The sequence below is a fragment of the Mustela nivalis genome (genome assembly GCF_964662115.1).
Source record: "Mustela nivalis genome assembly, chromosome: 2".
Lineage (NCBI taxonomy): Eukaryota > Metazoa > Chordata > Mammalia > Carnivora > Mustelidae > Mustela > Mustela nivalis.
In genome coordinates this window covers 19,383,265-19,402,945 of record NC_139021.1, presented here as the reverse complement: position 1 = coordinate 19,402,945, position 19,681 = coordinate 19,383,265, and the positions used below count along the sequence as shown (strand labels likewise).

General features: G+C 44.0%; 1 long non-coding RNA gene across 2 annotated transcripts in view; it reads right to left on the bottom strand.

Annotated features, from left to right (window-relative positions):
- LOC309860170 overlaps nt 1–18,981 on the bottom strand; it is a 45,744-nt gene extending 26,763 nt beyond the window's left edge. Inside the window, exon 1 of one of the 2 annotated variants that reach the window (XR_014309203.1) lies at nt 18,896–18,981. This is a non-coding gene — a long non-coding RNA (uncharacterized lncRNA). The remainder of the gene's footprint in view (nt 1–18,895) is intronic. The other variant, XR_014309204.1, reaches the window with a different exon arrangement.
- Between the last annotated feature and the right edge of the window lie 700 nt (nt 18,982–19,681).

Sequence of the window (19,681 nt, the reverse complement as noted above, 5' to 3'; positions counted from 1 at the left end):
TCTTACCGCAAACACACAGTAAGCCACTCACATCTCGGCTTAGCCATCCACCGTCCTGATCTTCCTCCTTCTTGCTTAAGAAAACTGGCTCACCTGTATGGACTCCACACACTTCCATCTTGGTGCAGAAATAGAAATAGAAATATGAAACCAGAAATCAGGATCCTTTTTTTTTTTTTTTAATCCGTAAGAGGCCTTGTAAATTTGGCTGGTTTATTCTCATTTTATGGATGTTAGAAAAACCAATAATAATAATAACTAATATTTATTTCCCATGAAATACATGCCAGCTACTCTGATAATTGTGGTTTTATGGATGATCTCACTTGATCCTCACACGACTCCATGACATGGGTCCTAGTAAAATCCTTGCTTTGTAGACAAGGATTCCAGCTCTCTAGGGAGGTGAAGTCAGTGGCACAAGGTCACATACGGGCCAAATGGTGAGGCGAAGATTGGAAGCCAGTCATTCTGACTGCTGACGGTATCTGCCTCCCGTGACAACCTGGTTTGTCCAAGGGCACGAGATGGCACATGCATGCGGTGGCAAGAGAACCGTCTAGAGCCAGACTTTGCACCCTGGGAGCACGCCACGCTCTAGCTGTTGCTGTGGGGGACCACAGCTGGGCCCCTCCTGAGCAGCGATGATCCAGGACTCATCCTTCTTGCCTAGTGACTGCCCTTCTGGCTCGTGTTCCTCTTGCACACACGAGGGATTCCCCCTCCTCCCCTTTTTCTTCTCAACATCACTACCTATCATTTAGATCATTCCTAGGGTTTCCTTTGCTCCCAAACTGGCAATGTAGTGGTCCTTTTTTCCAGCTTCCTTGTTGGATGGTTCTTGGGACACAAACACCTAGACATTTTTGTTTTCACTCATTTCACTTCATTCATTCAATACATAATAATATATGCCCCCTATGCTATTAGGTCAAGTGCTAATCACTACAGGTGGACAGCCAACAAGTAACTTGGGAGTTCCAGAGGATAGGAAGGAGCTACACTGAATCTTGTATCTCTCAGACCTAGTAATATTCCCTACCCACAGTCTGTAAAAATCACTTCAAATTGATAGTGTACCCCCAAATGGAAATTGACCTAGCCATCTTAGGTCTTCTTGATGCTTCCTCCTTGATGCCTCCTTTCTGAGATGACCTGTGAAACACACGGACCCTCCTTTTCATCCATTCCTTCAGGCAGTCTGGTACAGCCCGGTTTCCCTTGGTCTTCCAGTGAGGCCACACTGACATCTGCTGGACCACAGGAGACCTTCAATCTGGCATCTTTTTTAGAGCTTAGGGAGAGAAAGTGGGCTCACAGCAAGGACCAAGGAGAGACAAAGAGACCTTTTTCTTTTAGAAGGAGAGACATTAATGGTCGTAGACCCACAATTAAAGGAATCCAGGCAAAGTCCCTGTGATTCCAGACTTCTAGAAAGTTTCTCAATGACTGAGAAATCGAATGTCTATTATATGTCATGTACATGTTCAGGGTTTGATGGCCGTTCTTAACTGCTGGATTGACTTTATGCCCATTGTCCCAAGTAACAACTCTACGTATGATACATCTCACAATGATTCCTCAACTCCATTTAACCTTTGATCTTCTACCTTCCCTCTACAACCCCCACCACATAGAAAACTAGGTTATAAGTCCAGGGCTGGACTTGTACTCTGCACACACACACACACACACACACACACACTTGAAGGACAAGAAGTTTTCATCCGAATGCAGTCTCTGAGAATTGTTGTTGTCTTTTAATTCCCAAGAAATTCTTCATTCTTAGATGTGTTGTGCTTTTCTCATGTGAATTAGAGGTCAAGAAAAGTGTGTTAGAGTTTGCTCTTACAAATAGGAACATGTAAACCTACTTTTGAAGGTTACTTCCATATCCAAGCTAAATTACTGAGTATGGCAGAGTTTTATCAGGATAGAAAGTGGCTGTTAACAGTCCAAGATCATTAGTGCCCAGAGCAAGAGAATCTCAATGGATATGCGTTTTTACAGTTGCTTAACACAGCACTTGTAACTATGAGGGGGCTTCCTGACTCCAGCTCCCAGAATGCACACATCTCCCTTCAGCTATGTTCAACCAGGGGATGAAGTACCTCTTTCTTACTCCTTGGAAATGCCTTCTGTTCACATCAACCACACTGTGGATGCCTTTGGATGATGTCAACATCTTAATATGAAAAAGAGCGAGTCCAGAAACAAAGCATGCATTGGTTCTTTGGCAAGTCTGGTGGGGGTCATACAATTGGAGAGTTCTACGAGGGCTGAGACCACCCCTTGCATGAACAGAGACTGTCTCTCATTTGACAGTTGGAGTCTTCCCCTGGTTTCTTAAAGGGAATTCTACTGTAAAAAATAAAAATAGTGCATGTACAGCTTCTCACTTAGTAGTCTCCTTTCTTGGTGACAACTTCCTTTGCAGTTAGTGTCTAGACTCTAAATTCAAGTAAAGCTTCCCTTTTTAAAAATTTCTCCTGACCATGAGTTAAGAGTGCAAGGCATTTCCTTTAGATGCTCCTGACCTTTAGTTCCCTTAACCACCAACTGACTTTCCCTCCCTCTAAACTCCTTTCCTCCCCATTTTGACTTAAAACCTATTAATTCTCCTTATCAGTTTCTAGCAGCCTCTTCTAGCCCTTAATGAATGTTGAGCTCGATCTGTAGGAGGCTGGCGGGGATGGGGCAACCATAAACAGGAGAGTGGGTACAAAGTTCACTGGATGGAAGAAGCACTGGAGAATCCACAGGGAGGGGCTCTGTCTGTTGGTGGGTCTATGTAGGATGACACACAGGAGTAGAGTCAAGCATCAGCATCTAGGCAACAGAAAGATCTATTGCGGTTGTAGGATCTGAAATAGGGGATAGAACCAAAAGTCATCATCATGTAGACAAGGCAAAGAAGCATTAAGGAGGGAAAACTAAAGCCAGAAAGAGAGCTCTAGATCTTTTGTCACGAGCTACATCTTCCACAACTTTCTTCCAGTCTCTATCAGCCAGGTGATGTCTTTGTGAACCAACGTCAGTTCAGTGGAATCAGAGAATTCAAGTAGATTTCTCTTAATTCCCTTATAATTGTCCATGTCATATTAACCATATTTCTAGTTATCTTGTCTTAATACTGAAGACCTTAGTCTGCTCATGTCAGAGTGCTTCATGACCTCTAGCATGTGACTCTACTACAAAATGGTTTGTCTTTAAACATATGCATTAAAGACAGCACTAGGACACTATTTTTAACATCCTAACTTGGGCAGTTGCCCTGGGGAATGTAAAAGACACACAGAAATTAAATGAATGATTGCTGATACCGGTATTTCTACCACCACATTTCCGCCAGCTATTTCTACACGAGCCATTTGGAACCTCATAAAGTTGCTGTGAGCATTAAATGACATGAGATAATCCATGAAAAGAGCCAATAATCTGCTCGGCGTGTAAGTGCTTAATATGATTATGCTGATTAAAATAAATAATACCATCATTGGTTTTATTTTCCGCACACACCAACTAGGAAATGTGACTGTCCTAGACGGACTAGACGCTTACTTGCCAATCCTGCTTCCTCTTCCTGGGAAGTCTACAGCCTTGAATTTGGGTACAACAATGTGATTTGGTTCTGGCCACTGGTATGTGGATAGACGTTATATATACCACTTCTCGGGCTGGCTATAAAAATATCCTGTGAAATCTTACACTCCCACTCTCACTCTAACATGGGTCCAGAAGAGAAGGATTCTGGGATAGAGCAGCCACACAATGGAAAGAGCCAGGATCCCTGAATTGTCTGCTAAAGAAAACGTCCGGACTCAGGTCCGGCTATGATATGAGCAGGAAAACAATTCGTATTATTGAGGCCACTGAGATTTGGGGGAATTTGTTATTGTAGCATAAATGACCTTACTCTAATACAATGGTATTGGAGAAAAGGAGAACAAATGTATCTAATAACTAATACCAAATAAAGCAGGAAAAAAGATGTGCACATGAAACAAGTCTGCAAAACTGTGTGAGGTTTTTGGAAAGCTCTAACATGTCATTCTGCTGGGGGTAAGTCCTGGGTTTCACACTGACGATAATGGCAGAGCTGGGATGTGAATCACGTGTGTCTGACTCCAGGACCAGTATTTTTTTTTTTTTTTAAACTACATCCTTCATGGGGCGCCTGGGTGGCTCAGTGGTTTGGGCTGCTGCCTTTGGCTCGGGTCATGATCTCAGGGTCCTGGGATCGAGCCCCGCATCGGGCTCCCTGCTCCGCAGGAAGCCTGCTTCCCTCTCTCTCTCTCTCTGCCTGCCTCTCTGCCTACTTGTGATCTCCGTCTTTCAAATAAATAAATAAATAAATAATCTTTAAACTACATCCTTCATCAGTTTGGGATGAACCAGCAGATGTGCCTCCTGCAAGTTAATGAAAAGGTACCAGATCTCTGTGGTAGATTGAACCGAACTAGAATGAATGATGTATCAGCCAAAGCCTTTGATAAGTAGTAGAAAGGATGGAGGGAAAAGAAAGAACCAAAATGCAAAGCTAAGGAAATAGTCCTGAAAGTTTAGAATGGTGAGAAGAGCCATGAGCAGGAAAATGTGTTACAAAACCAGAAGCCAAAAATGGGGAACAGGGCAGAAGTGTGGAGTGATACAATCAGGAAGAAAGACTCCACCTGGAGACGGAATCAAGCTGGAGGGTGTTGGAAACTGGCTTTGATGTGATGTTGGCAAAGGGAAGAGCCTGATGGACAGGATCCAGCAGGATGGACTTGAGGCAAGGGAAGGAGTGCAGCAGGAAACCTCCCCCGGATCGCCTATAAATACGAGCCCAAACTGGGTCATGACTATGCTCTGGGGAGAAACACAATATATAAAGACTAGCTCCATTGTCACGTAGGGTGATGCTGGTTTGGGGTGGTGAAGTGTGGAGTAAAGGGCCCATGATCAGGGCAGGGTATGCTTGGAACAGCACAGGGGGGGGGGGTCAATGCTATAGAATAAATGGAGACCAAGAAACAGATAGATAATCGGGTGTCTGCCAGTGAATTCAAGCAAGTGGAGACGATCAAAGTTTGGAGTTGTACTAGGAAAAGATTTCCTGATTAATTTAGAAAAGAGTGATAGCTCCATCATGATTTTTAAAAAAATTTTTAAAAATATTTATTTATTTATTTGACAGACAGAGATCACAAGTAGGCAGAGAGAGTGGGGTGGGGAGGGGGGAGCAGTCTCCCTGCTGAGCAGAGAGCCCAACGCAGGCCCGATCCCAGGATCCTGAGATCATGACCTAAGCCAAAGGCAGAGGCTTAATCCACTGAGCCACTCAGATACCCCTAGATCAATCATGATTTTTTGGGCAGCAAGTGACATAAAACCAGCTTAAACTAACTTAGGGCACGGGGAGACTTTATTGCTTTATTTAGCCGCATTGCAGTAGAACAATGATTATACACTTCATCATTCCCCTGGAACATTTCTGAGAACGTAAGATGGAGCTATCAATGATTAAGCTGAGGCAACAGGTGTAAACTGGGCCTGCTTAAGCAAACCGGGAATTGGCAAAACTGAGTGAGTGTTAGGAAATCAGGGTGAGTAAAACCTAAAAGGCTGCCAAGGATCTCACTCTCTGTGTAGCTGTTACTTTTCTCTACTTTCTCCTTCTCGTGTATGGCCTTTATTCACACAAGCCTATGTCGCAGTGGGCACAGCTGCCAGATTTGAATTCTTACAGCTGACCGGTCCGTGAGGAAAGGACGCTTTTCCATCGGCTTCACTGTGAAATGTCGTGCCCCACAGCTTCAAGTCATCTGGCCTGTGTCGCATGACCAACCCTGGACCAATCTTTGTGAGCAAAAGGACGGATTCCTATGATTGGTTCACCTTGGTTCCTATGCCCTTCCAGTGTCGAAGACATAGGAGCACTAGTTTGAAGAGCATTTTTCCAAAGAGAAGACCTTTCCTTGGAGATAAAACCGTACACACCCACTATGATGGCCTTTTATAGAGTGCCTCCTGCCAAATCCACTGGCAGTGTGGAAACACGAAACACAGCTGTTAGATAAAATACACCCTATATAAAACACAGCTGGCAGATGCAGCAGCTACCTGGAAAGAGTGTGAATCATGAACGCTGCAATCCGGGAAACTGCTGGATTGTTCTATGCCTTTATAACCTAGTATATAATGGCCTGTTAGTGACATGTACGGTCCCAGGACGCAGTATTACTACGAGCCTCTAGCACCTCTCAAGTGAAGGGAGCTTACTCCAAAAAGCCATTGGCAGAGGCTCAAGGCACTGAGCCCCTCAAGTTTCAAATGGAGATTTGGAGATTTGGGGAACAGAAAGGAAAATGAGGATTCGATAGAAAAGGGTTGAGAAGGAGACGTTAGAGGTGGACATCCCTTCCCGTCCCAGCTCGTCCAAGCTCCCAGTTCTGCTGCTGCTGGCCCCTGCTTCGCCTCCACTGTTGGAAAGCATAACCATTTACGAGGAAACTTGGAACACAGAGACATCACCTTCTACCCACCTTGAAGAGGATTTCTTGGTGGCTAACTCTCACTAGCAATCTGCTTGTCCCAGCCCAACCCTTCCCAGAGAGAAAAAAGTGGACAAATGTGCGGAAGGCTGACTGGGTGACTGTGGGCTTTGGATGTGGGCTCCCATCCAAAGGAGTAATTCAGCCAAAGGACAGGGTAGAGGGCTGATCCAGTGGAATTTGATTTCACAATGGGCCCCTTGCCACTACAGAGGGCACAGTGCTTCGTGGAGAGAGCTCTTCAACCTCAAAGTCGTGCCTTTCAGAAAACTGCAGCTTTTACTCTAATGAATAACCAACCAGTTTAAGCCAAGCCCTGCTGGAGTGGGTAGGACTGTCCTTACCACAGTGCTGATCAGCAGGAATGTCCCCTGTAAGTCCTGCCCTTCGGAAACAGGCAACAAAGTTGAAGCTGAAACCATTCTTTGGAACCCCATATAATAATGGGAGATTCCTCAACAGGCTATTAATAGGTAAATTTTCTCTTGCTGGATTGTGAGTATCTGAACAACTCACAGGAAATTCTTCTTAGAACTCAGCAGTATGTGAATAAACAAACATGCACTAGCATCTGGTCCAGGATAAGTAGTTAATGAAACATGCCATAGTTCACCTTGGCTCAGCATTCCGGAACATGAAACGAATTACTGGAAGTTGAAATGATCATTTTAGCGCTAGGCTTTGGTCAGTGCACATGTTCCCTGTTCCATTTTGTTCATTTCTTCTTTCAAATGTTTCTTCTCTCTTGTCTCATGACCCAAGACAGAGTATTTTTTTTTTATCTTTTTATTCAAATATGTAGTAGTTGCTGTGGTCCTGTTGTAGACTGGGGCCTGTTCCTCAGTCTGGCTGCTGGAAGGGCTGGTAGGCGGTAGTGCTTGGCTGGCCACCTCCAGTCCAAGCCCTCTGCTAACATGAGCCATGCTGCAGTGCTCACAATAGCCAAGGTACGAAAACAACCTAAATGTCTTCCATTGGATGACTGGATCAAGAAAATACAGTCTAAATGTACAATGGAATTTGCTTCAGCCCATCATTTGTGACAATGTGGGTGAAGCTGGAGGGTGTTCTGCTAAGGAAAATAAGCCAGACCAAGAAAGACAAGTAGTGCATGGTATCACTTACACATGGAATCTAAAAAAGAAAGTTGAACTCCTAGAAACAGAGAGTGGAAAGATGGTTATCAGGAACTAGGGTTGGGGAAAATAGGGAGAGATTGGTCAAGGGTACAAACTTTCAGCTCTAAGATGGCTGTGGTCTGAGTATCTAATGTACAGCACGGGGACCCCAGTATTGTATAATTGAAATTATCAAGAGTAGAAACTTCTACAAGAGTAGAAACTTAAGTATTCTCACCATGAGATGGTGGGGGGAGGTTAAAAAAAGAGAGAGAGAGAGAGAGCTGCCTCATCCTAGATCATGCCCCCTTCCCTGGGGGCAGTCCATGGCTTTGAAGAAAGAATGAACTTGCTAAACAGAAAGCACACAAACACTAAAAAGAACACCTCTCAAAAGAGAATGGGTGCGGAGTTTAGGCATAAAAGGCTTGACCCCTTTGGGGTGACTCTGAAGGGTCATTTAATTCCCGAGCTCTCTCCTCTTGGACTGGTGAAGGCCTTTGCTTACACTGTTTCCCTGTCATTTCTCCCTCTGCTCCATCATGCCTGGACTCTAAGATGTTGTTCGTGAAAGCACCCACCCCAACATCTTACTGTATATCAATCTCCATCTTGGAGTCTGCTTCCAGATAATCTGACTCCTGATAATGTATAACATAAACCCAGAAATACGCATTGATCGTAATTGCACAGCTTCATGAATACTTACAAAATGAACACACCCATCTAACCAGCACCCAAATCAAGAGACATCCCACGTGCTCCCCTATCACTAAAGGTAACTATTATCACTTCTAAGAGCATGCATTTGTTTAATCTGTTCTAGTACTTTACCTGAATGGTAGTATAGAGTACATCCTCCTTTCGTGTCTGGTGTCTGTTGCTCAACATTTTGTGTGATTTGTTCGTGCCGCCGCATGAGATTGTACATAGTTCATTCCCAGTGCTTCTTCCATTGTGAGATTATAACGTAGTTTATTTTTCTACTCTTTGGTTTCTGGGCATTGAGATAGTTCCAGTTTGAGGCAACTAAAAATGGTACCCAAATGAACATTCTAGAATATGTCTTTGGAGGGGCATAAGCAATCATTGTTGTAGGGGATTACATATATTTAGTTTTAGTGGACAGTATTCCAAAGTGGTTGTACCAAGTTATAGCACCACTCGAAATGCACTAGCTTGAAGACCAACACTGGGTGTTTTCCATCCTCACTCACTGTGGTGAGCATGTGGTGGCAGTGTATGGTGGTTTTGATTTGTATTTCCCTGGAGGCCAGTAAGGCACATTTTCCTATGTTTATTGGCCATTCAGATATTCTCATTTAAGAATGTCTCTTCAAGGGGTTCCTGGGTGGCTCAGTGGCTCAGTGGGTTAAAGCCTCTGCCTTCGGCTCAGGTCATGATCTCAGGGTCCTGGGATCGAGCCCCGCATCAGGCTCTCTGCTCAGCAGGAGCCTGCCTCCTCCTCTTTCTCTCTGCCTGCCTCTCTGCCTACTTGATCTCTGTCAAATAAATAAATAAAGTCTTAAAAAAAAAAAGAATGTCTGTTCAAGTCTTTGCCCATTTTCTGTTGGGTCACAAAAACAACACTCCCTTTACTGCTGATTGCTGGAAGACCCTTACAGAGACCATCTTTGGTAGAGAAGCAAAGGGGATTGGTGTTTTGTCCAAGGACAAAGTAAGAGATAGATGAAGAAAGCATGCAGGGAAGCATGTAAGAGATGATAAACATGGGCAGCAATGCTGCTGGGAATGAGATCCATACATAGCAACAAAGTCATAGACTCACGGAGAAAAGTAAACTGAGGGAGGTAGTCAAGGAAGCCATGGGCACAGATGGGGTCCAGCTGTTGGATGCAGGAAAGCCAAAGCGGTGTCTTGAATGGATGCCACCAAGAACCACAAGAATCCACTCAATTGATAGATGAGAAATATGATGCATGATTGCCAGAACAGTTAGAAGAGGCGTTGTTTCCAGAAAGAGGTTAGAATGAAACAGAATGGTTATTGTCAGTCTTGTGTATCCGGGCAGAGTCTCAAGACCAGCAAGTGGCTCACATGGTTTTAGAGCAGAAGAGAGGAGGCACACCTTTTTCAGGTTCATGCACAACCACACGGGAGAAAGAACAAGGGCAGAGTGATCTAGAACACAAGAAAATATCATGACCTAGGTAACTCTGTTTCCAGGGAGCAGCCTGCAACCTCGGCTAGCGGGGGGGGGGGGGGGGGGGGACTCGAGTCAGATCTACTGTGACTTTGCCATGCCTTCCTGTGTGTCTCCAGAACCAACCACCACCCCCAAGGCCCCAGATCCAGCACTAGACCTGTCCTTTCCTTCACTAAAGGCTATTTTGAGGCAACTCCACCTCCTGCCTTTCTATTAGTTTGACGTGTAAGGAAGGGGTTTATTGTGCTGGCTCTTGAGCCCCCATGGCTGCCTGTAAAAGCTGAGACCCTGTTTTGCTCTTTTTAGACCCCTGTCTGAAGATCTTAAGTGTTTTGTAAGAATAGACTCTCTTGAGGGAATCTTTATTTTAGAGATGGGGCAAAGCTGGAGAAAGGAGATAACTTTCCACAGAACAAGTCTGCCCTGTTGATCCTGTCGGAACCTTGTTTGTATTGTTATAGATAGGGAATGCCGAAAAAAATTCTTTCATCTCTTTATTTCAATTGCATTTTGTTTGTTTGTTTGTTTGTTTGCACATCTGCTATGTGCTTGCTATATACACTCTGGAGACAGAGCAGAAAACAAGACAGATGCAGGACTTTCGTGGGGAATTTGTTCCAGTCGGTCAGATAGACATTAAGCAGATAGTGCCGATAAAGTATAAGACTAGGAAGTCTGGATACCTTTCTCTCAGAGAGATAAGCCTTCTTTTATGTTCTAGTTCGCTCCTAGGAAGAAGTAATTGAAAAACTGTGCAATAGGCATTTTCAACAGGGACTGATTTTGCCCCAGAGGGATAGTTAGCAACGTCTGAGAATATATTTGGTTATTCTGACTGGGAGCTACTAGCAACCAGTGGATGAAGACCAGGGATGTTTCTTAAAACCCTATGTTACCCAGGACAGCCCCCTACAACAAGGAACTATCCAGCCCCAAATGTCAAGAATGCCAAAGGTTAGAAACTGACTCATACCATCTGTCTACTACTTCAATATCTTTCCTAAACCTCCTACCGTGCACAGGCAGCCCCCATAACAAAGAATTTACCTGGCTCCAAATTTCCCTAGTGCCGCAGCTGAGAAACAGTGCTTGTTCTGCTCCAAATTCTGGTTCTTTTGAAGCCTAGGAGTGGTTTTCCTCTACTTTTTTTTTTTAAGCCAAATTCTTTGATATTATACTTATTACAAATAAATTATTAGCATTTATCATGAGCCAAACATTGTGCTCCTAACTAAACACATCGTGAAGAACTTTACACTATCTCATTTATTCATCTGGAAAATATGAGATAAGATTATTCTCATTTTATAAATAAGAAAGCAGAGATTCAAAGAGGTTAATAGTGTTCTCAAAGTCACGCAGGTTATAAGCGGCAGAGCCGGCATCTGAAACCAGGTTTACAAAGGCTAAGCCCTTAACCATCACACTGTACCCGTCTCTTGTGATAACATCATTACTTTGCAGTTTGTTGATGTTTTGTAGTTTTCAAGGCACTTGTACAAAATTATTGCTAAAGTAGGGCTTTATAGTAAAATGCTGGCTTGAAGTCCTTTTTTTATTTTTTATTTATTTATTTTTTTTTTAAGATTTTATTTATTTATTTGACAGAGAGAAATCACAAGTAGTTGGAGAGGCAGGCAGAGAGAGAGAGAGGAGGAAGCAGGCTCCCTGCTGAGCAGAGAGCCCCATGTGGGACTCGATCCCAGGACGCGAGATCATGACCTGAGCCGAAGGCAGCGGCCCAACCCACTGAGCCACCCAGGCGCCCTGAAGTCCTTTTTTTAAATAATTTTTAATTAACATATAATGTATTATTAGCCCCAAGGGTACAGGGCTGGATTGAAGTTTTAATCTTGTTTGAATCCTAGTCACTCTGTGACCTCAGATAAATTACTTGACCCTTTTCGGCTTCCGTAGCCTCATCTCTAAAAAGAGTGCAGTGAACTAATTCATTTCTTCATGCCCTTCCACTTCTAGTCTTTTTTTTTTTTTTTTTTTTTTTTGCTAATTAATGATATAAGGTAAAATGGTCATCGGTGTCATCGGCTATCAAGCATCTTATTCATAACCTAGAGCAAGAGATTCATTTTGTATAATGGCTCAGTGCACACACACACACACACATGTGCACACACACACACACACACACACACACACAAGTACATACACATAACTGAAATGTAAATTTTATGGAGCATACTGAAATGGTCAGATCCCATAGATTATACCACAGAAATGAGAAATCTCCAAATGATAAAACAACAGAGATTTTGTCCTGGCTTGTGTCATGTGCGTCATGAGGCAGCTGGGATCCTGCTTCACTTTGTCCTCACCCCGGGACTCAGGCTGACAGAGCAGCCTCCTTCCCAAAGGTTATCACCCTCAGTCGAGGACGGAAAGAGAACATGGCAGGTCCCACACCAGCACTCAAAACTTCCACCTGGAGTGGCACGTCTCACTTCTGCTCACATTTCTTGGACCAAGTCACCTGGCGATACCCAGAGGGTGGGGAAAAGTGATTTGACATATGCCTGGGAAAAGTACCCAAAGTATCTGCTCAACAGCATGAATGACCACCACAGATGTGAACTGTGATGGTCAACCTTATGCGTCAACTTGGCTGGGGCCGTGGGTCTTGGATATTGGGTCAAACACTACTCTGGACGTTTCTGCGAGGGTGTTTTTAGAGGAGATTTACATTTAAATTAGTGGACCTTAAGTAAGGTAGGTTGTCACCCATAACGTGACATGGATGGACCTTATCCAATCAGTTGGAGGTTTGAGTAGAACCAAATACTGACCATCCCTTGAACAAGAGGGAGTTCTGCCAGGAGATAGCCTTTGGACCTGAAATTCAACATTGGCTCTTCCTGGGTCTCTAGTCTGCTGATTCATTCTTCAGATTTTGGACTTGCTAACCTCCAGATAGACTGATTCCTTAAAATAATTCTCTTTATACATATATATAATATATATATACATATATATAATATGTTTGATATATATTCTCTGTATATCATATATACTATACATAATATATTAATATATGAATTCTTGCATATATACTATATATTCTGATACAAATGTGTATCTTATATATTTTTAAAATAACTCTATACGTGGGGTGCCTGAGTGGTTCAGTGGGTTAAGCCTCTGCCTTCAGCTCAGGTCATGATCCCAGGGTCCTGGATCGAACCCTTCATTGGGCTCAGCAGGGAGCCTGCGTCCTCCTCTCTCTCTGCCTGCCTCTCTGCCTACTTGTGATCTCTCTCTCTCTCTCTTTCTGTTAAATAAATAAAATCTTTAAAAAAATAACTCTATATTCTATCTACTACCTATATTATATCATATCATACTATATTATATATACATCCTAGTTCTGTTACTCTGGGGACTCATGACCAATATATACCCATACTATGTAGGATGCATTCTGTTGTTCTCTTTTTCTTTCTTTCTTTCTTTTTTTTTTTTTTTTTTTTAAGATTTTATTTACTTATTAGGCAGAGAGGGAGACAGAGAGCATGGGCAGGGAGGACGGTAGAGGAAGAGGGAGAAGCAGGTTTCTCACTAAGCAGGGAAACAGACACCCAGACATGGGGCTCCGTCCCAGGATTCCGGGAACATGACCTGAGCCGAAGGCAGATGCTTAACCTACTGAGCCACAGGTGGCCCCTGTAGTTCTCTTTTTCAATTTAATTGAGTTCTATTCTATCCAGCCCTGTTCTATTTCATTTTTCTAAAAATGTTAGTGACAATCCAATAAATCTATTTCAAACTTGATCACAATCATAATCTTAAAAAGGACTGGCTTATACCCAATCGGCAGTGAAAAAGTTGGGAGCAGGCCCAAGTTTTAGCCAATCAGAGATTCTTGTACTGGTTTTACACAAGAAATGTTGTAGTGTGTATGTTTCTGCTCAAAGGGGAAAGAAAGCAAAACAGAGCAGTGCTTTATTTTCGAACAATCACACCCTCTCTTCTCATCAAAGGGAGCAGACTCCAATCACGTTCTTTGATACAGGAGGAGCAGACTGTTGATCTGGAAGAACATCGGCAAACCCCAAGTGACTGAACCCGGAACATGTCCAGAGTCAGACTGCAATATGTACCAAGCGTAGAAATGCCAGGCGCCTGGGTGGCTCAGTTGGTTAAGTAACTGCCTTTGGCTCAGGTCATGATCCTAGAGTCCCCAGACTGAGTCTCACATCCGGCTCCCTGCTCAGCAGGGAGTCTGCTTCTCCCTCTGACCTCTCCCCTCTCATGCTCTCTCTCTCTCTCTCATTCTCTCTCTTTCTCTCAAACAAATAAATAAAATCTTTTTTAAAAAACCTTTAAAAAAAAAACAGCACATAGAAATGCCATCTTTAGGAAAATGGATGCTATGGGTTGAATTGTTAGGAAATCCCCAGTACCTCAGAATTTATGGAACAATAATAAAATCTGCGGGGGCAGACTGAACCCACACTCTAGAATGAAATTACTTATACTTACTATACAGTTAACATCTATAATTACGCAGCTTAAGATCCAGTTACTGAACGCTGGTGTCCTACCAGAGAACACCAATTAATCCTCACCAAGGAACTGCTGAAAATCATTAGCTTGTGTAAGTCTGTCCCAAAGAATTCTATTGTCATTTTATAAAGTCTTGAGTTAGACCCAGTAGGAATTATTACAAATAGATACATGGAATGGACAGACTTGATTTAGAGTAGAGGCATTCAGGTACAAAAGAGGTCAAACCATGTTTTATGGGGTCAGTGCATGCGCAGGCCAGGTTGGCCTCATACTGCACAACAGTGGGAGACACAATGACACAAATCTGTGGGGATGGTGCCCCCTGGAGTTGTGCAACATGGTGGCATTAACCAGGTAAGCGGTCTCCCAAACAGACTGTGCCTCGCATGGGCATTTTCTCTTTGGCTTTACCAGGTAAGCCAAGCTCTTAGCACAAGGTAATGGACCCCAAAATATTGCTTGATTCTATCTTCATATGCAAGGAAATGAGGCTTGGGGAAATTGTGATGGGGGTGGGGCACGCATGACCAAAGGGCCACAGACGAAAAGAAACAGAGCCATTATGTAGTTATGCCACCAGTCTTCTGTCTGCTCCTCTAAAATATTTCATTCCTGACTAAAGAACAAAAGAAGAAACAAACAAATGACCATCTTCGAAATAATATAAGAATTGGAATTCTGAAGCTAGCAGTAGATAAAGGTAGAAATGTATGCATTTTCAGTGAATGCAGTTTCCGGAAACTTAACCTAACTTACAATGTACCTGAGCACAGGAAATAAAAACGGTGTCATCAAGAGCTCCTGCTGGATATGAAGAAACATGGAGGCAAGAAAAGGAGTCCCAAAGTCTGGAAGCTTCTCCCACCCAGCCTGAAGCTTGGAGTTTTGCACTTACAGCTTCTGCAGTGAGTCAGAAGATCCCTACAGCCTTGGGTCTGCCTGTTGCCTTGTTGTTTACCAAGAAGACTTCAGAGCCAAGAGTCACACTGTTTAAAAACTGTGAAAAGAGGGATTCCTTGGTGGCTCAGTTGGGTGTCTGCCTTTGGCGTAGGTGATGGTCCAGGGTCCTGGGATCAAGTCCCACATCGGGCTCCTTGCTCAGCGGGGAGCCTGCTTCTCCCTCTGCCTGCCGCTTCCCCTGCTTATGCTCTCTCTCTCTCACACAAATAAATAAAATCTTAAAAAAAAAAAAAAGGGCGAAACTGTGAAAAGAAGCAAGTAATTTGTCTTGCCCGGTAGAAAGGCGAGAAACATTGGGAAGATTAAAGGAGCCTCCCCTGTTCCGTCCAATGCAACCTACGTGCCGCTGGCGGGGAAAGAACTGTGTAGAAGGAGAGGGGGACAGGCAGCCTCGCAGGGGTGTTGACTCTGGGGATTGCTGCTGTGTGTGGATTCTGCATTTTTGAGAGGAGACGCATGATAGTGAGGAGAGAGTTCAAATACCTAAATGACAGGTGGATAGTGGCCACGTGAGGGGCGATGGGGACCAAGACAAGAGTAAGCTGTGGGGTTGTGGGTGATGCAGAACGTGCACTCTAAAAACAACTCCTGGCGCTGTTTGTTTTCAGACAAAATAGAACAAATCCACTTCCCCAGCAAAACGAAACACTTCTGCAGGCCCCGGGCTCCGCTCAACCCACATGTTCATAGTCCCCAGTTGAAAGGGTCAGAAGCTGGCAAGAGCTTCGTCTCCATGTTTTCTGAAGGTCACGATTCTGCCCCTTCACTTTCCTTTCATGGGCCACTTGAGTTCTGCTCTAAGTACAGTCTGCCTCGGGCAATTCGCCCAAGAACCGATAATTCTTCTTGAAAACAAAGGTAGAGAGAATCATATTCATTTTATCCCCGTGTGGCTGTTTAGTAGGCTAGGGTTTAGAATCAGTATAAATTAAGGAAGATTTTGTATTGATCAGTACAATCTGGGTATAAAAATGTGTTGATTTCTAGAGTATTTAAACTTTGTCTCTCCTAGCTAGCAAAGCCATTAAACCCGTAATAAATAGCAGAAAAGACTTATTGTCCTTCCTATGAGTCAGACTCCACAGACTTAGGTGGATCATCTCATTCTGAATCACTAAACGTTTGCAATAACTCTCCAAGGTGGGTGTTGTTATGACCCTCATTTTTCAGGTGAGAATGCAGAGTTACCGAGAGGCGAAGCGACTTTCCTGAAGCCGCACCAGAAGTGGCGGAGATGGGAATTGAAGCCGGCAGGGGAAGGGGGGGGGGGGCGTGGTCCAGTCAGCACCCATGAATCTAAGTAAGTCACCAGCATGAAATCTCTTGCCCTCCGCGCACTCTACCAACTCTTGTTTGAATTTTGGCCAGACCAGTGGCAGGAGTCATCCCAGAGCCTTAGACCTGCAGCCGTCCCTGGTTGCATTGCCTTGCAGAAAGACAGATAGATACATTATGGGTGCTCGTTGCAGACTCTTGAGTTCTGTTTCTGATTGAAACGTCATAATCTTTGTTGAGATTCCTCAGACTGGTGAGGGCTTCAGAGTTTAGCTGCATTTTTGTGGCCAACAGGAGCGCGAAAAAGAATGTCCAAGTTAGGCATGGACCAACGGTCAAGAGTCCTAGTAGCATGAAAGCTTGATGCATGAGTTACAACTGGTGTCTGGTCCCTAGGGCTAAGACTCCCCAAACTGTGGAAACTAGTGGTTTCCTTTTGACCTCCCAGGCACCGTGCCAGATACAGAAGGCATGCAGGCTCCCCGAGGAGTAAAAGTGTTTTGGGGTTCAGAAAGTTGGGACACTTGCTGGGGATTAACAGAAGTTTTTAAGTTCAATGCCATTCAAGTTGCTCTCGGCTTCAATACCAGAGACTTGGTGTAAGTTCCCTAGAGAAATAGGGAGATGAAGGGATTTTTCATGAATCAAAAGGCAAAGGAGAGCCAGGCTAACAGACACCCCAACGAAGTGGAGGGAGCAAAGCTGCCTTGCTTGTGACTTAATAAAGGTGTTTGGCCCAAGTGGGAGGACATTTTCATATCTTCTGCCTTTAACAGGCTGTAGCTGTAGTAATTTATCATCTGCTTTCTCTCTGTCCGGCTGGGGCTCGGGGTTCCTCCTTACCTGTCTTAGTCTTACGTTCGCTATTTCTGGCCCTTAACTCACTTGAGTTTGGGCCATGTCTTCCGCCTGGCCCTCTGGCTCTGCCCACCCACCCCTAGCCTCTGCCTCAGAGCTGTCTCATCTTTTCTCAGTGTGGACCAGCGGTAGGTCTTCAGGTTCCCCACTCTGCTGCCTTCCAGGCTTTCCTGGAGCTTCACGATCTCCCGGACCCTTGGACAGGGAACCGCCTAGAGAAACTCGAAGTCAAGGCTTCCCTCCACCAAGCACAAAGGTGGACACCAGACTTACTCTGACGTGGCTATTGCCAAGTCGGGCACCCTGGGAAGTGGTGGTCCCTTTCCAGAGTCTTGACTGAGGAGGACGTAGAAATCTCTCTTCCTATTGGCTTTCTTCTCCAGGTTTTAAGCTTTATCCCAAGGAAAGGATAGCTGGACGTGCCCTCTGATCACTTCATCGCCCTTCTCTCTTTCTGGTCCCCTTCTCCGTCGGTTAGAAGAAGTGAACTTTAGTCTTATTTTTCCTGACATTGTAGTCACCTTTAAACCTGGAACAGCAAGCCTCATATCCTGGGTTTCATGAGCCGAAAAGATAGCTTTTTTTTTTTTTCTTTATGATTTTATTTGAGAGAGAGCGGGAGAATGAGAGCAAGAGAGAGATCATGAGCAGGAAGGTGGAGTAGAGGGAGAAGCAGACTCCCTATTGAGCAGGAAGCCCAAGGCAGGGCTCGATCCCAAGACCCTGAGATCATGAACCAAGACGAAGGCAGAGGCTTAACCCACGGAGCCACCCAGGCACTGCGAAAGGATGATTTTCTATACGATGTAGAAGTCTAGGAATTAGTGCACCGGGCTTGATACAGTGCTTGATACAGGGCTTGATACCTTGATACCTTGATACCTTGATACAGTAATGAACTCGACCACTAAAAGCTGCAGCAAACTCTCCTTTTCTCTCCCCATAAAGATTTTACTGTTTTTACAAAGAGGGCAAGCACATTATATCTACCACTCTTAATAATAGCTTCTTGCAAGAAGCCCAAGAATGCAATAAAACAAGATTCAAAGGTGTAACTGAAATGCACATCTTTAACATTCGCAAGCTGTGATTTTAAAACAACCACAGCCTAACCATTCCCTCAAGATCTCTCTCCGTTGAAGGTGCACACATAATTAAATTGGGAGCCTGTTTCTGCTCCGGAAGTGGATTCCTGCTTCATTCCAGCTGAGCTACTCGTTACTCATTTTCAGAACAGGTGCCGGGCAGCTAGGCCCTAATCTGCGTCCACAAGCCACAGAGACCTTCTCCATGGGTCTTTTGGGAAAAACCAACTATTTTCGGCATGCAGCAAGTGATCCTGAAGCCAGAAAGAACAGTACAGGGTCTGGGAAAACAGTCGGCCCCTGGGAGACATAAACTGTGGTCCTTGCTTTGTGATTCTTGACCTCTGTGATTTAAAGAAACTTAAGGTGACTCACCCTTCAGACATTAGTTTCCTCATCCGATAAAATGCTCTCACCAAGCTCCATTCTCCAAACCTGTGTCTTTACTAAAAATATTCCAGCAGCAGTCCTGTGCGCCACCCTCCCCGCAGCATTTTCATAAAATGTTGTGAAATGCTGCCCTCTTGTGTTTTTCAGGGCTCATTAGTTTCAATTTTAAACAATAAATTCTTAATTTTAAATGGATGAAAACAGCTTAAAAATTTTTAATTTGAAAATTGGCCCGTTACGTTCAGCTCCCATTGTGCCAAATATTACTGATACTTGGTTAAAAGAAAAAATAAAAGTCCTTTTCTAAATGCCAACCCCTGTCCATTAAGGTGGTCTTTCTTTCTTTCTTTCTTTCTTTCTTTCTTTCTTTCTTTCTTTCTTTCTTTCTTTCTTTCTTTCTTCCTTCCTTTCTTTCTTTCTTTCTTTCTTTCTTCCTTTCTTTCTTTCTTTCTTCCTTTCTTTCTTTCTTTCTTTCTTTCTTTCTCTTTCCCTCCCTTCCTTCCTTCCTTCCTTCCTTTCCTTATTTCTCTTTCTTTCTTTCATTTTAAAAAAGATTTACTTATTTATTTTGGTGAAAGAGAGTGTGCAAGCAGGGGAGGGGTAAAGGGAAAGAGAGAATCCCAAGCAGACTCTCTACTGAGCATGGAGCCCCACGGGGCGGGGGGGGGGGGGAACGGAGGGGTGGGGGTGGGGTAGGAGGCAGGACTCCATCTCCCGACCCTGAGACCATGACCTGAGCCTTAACCGAGTCAGATGTGTCCAACCGACTGA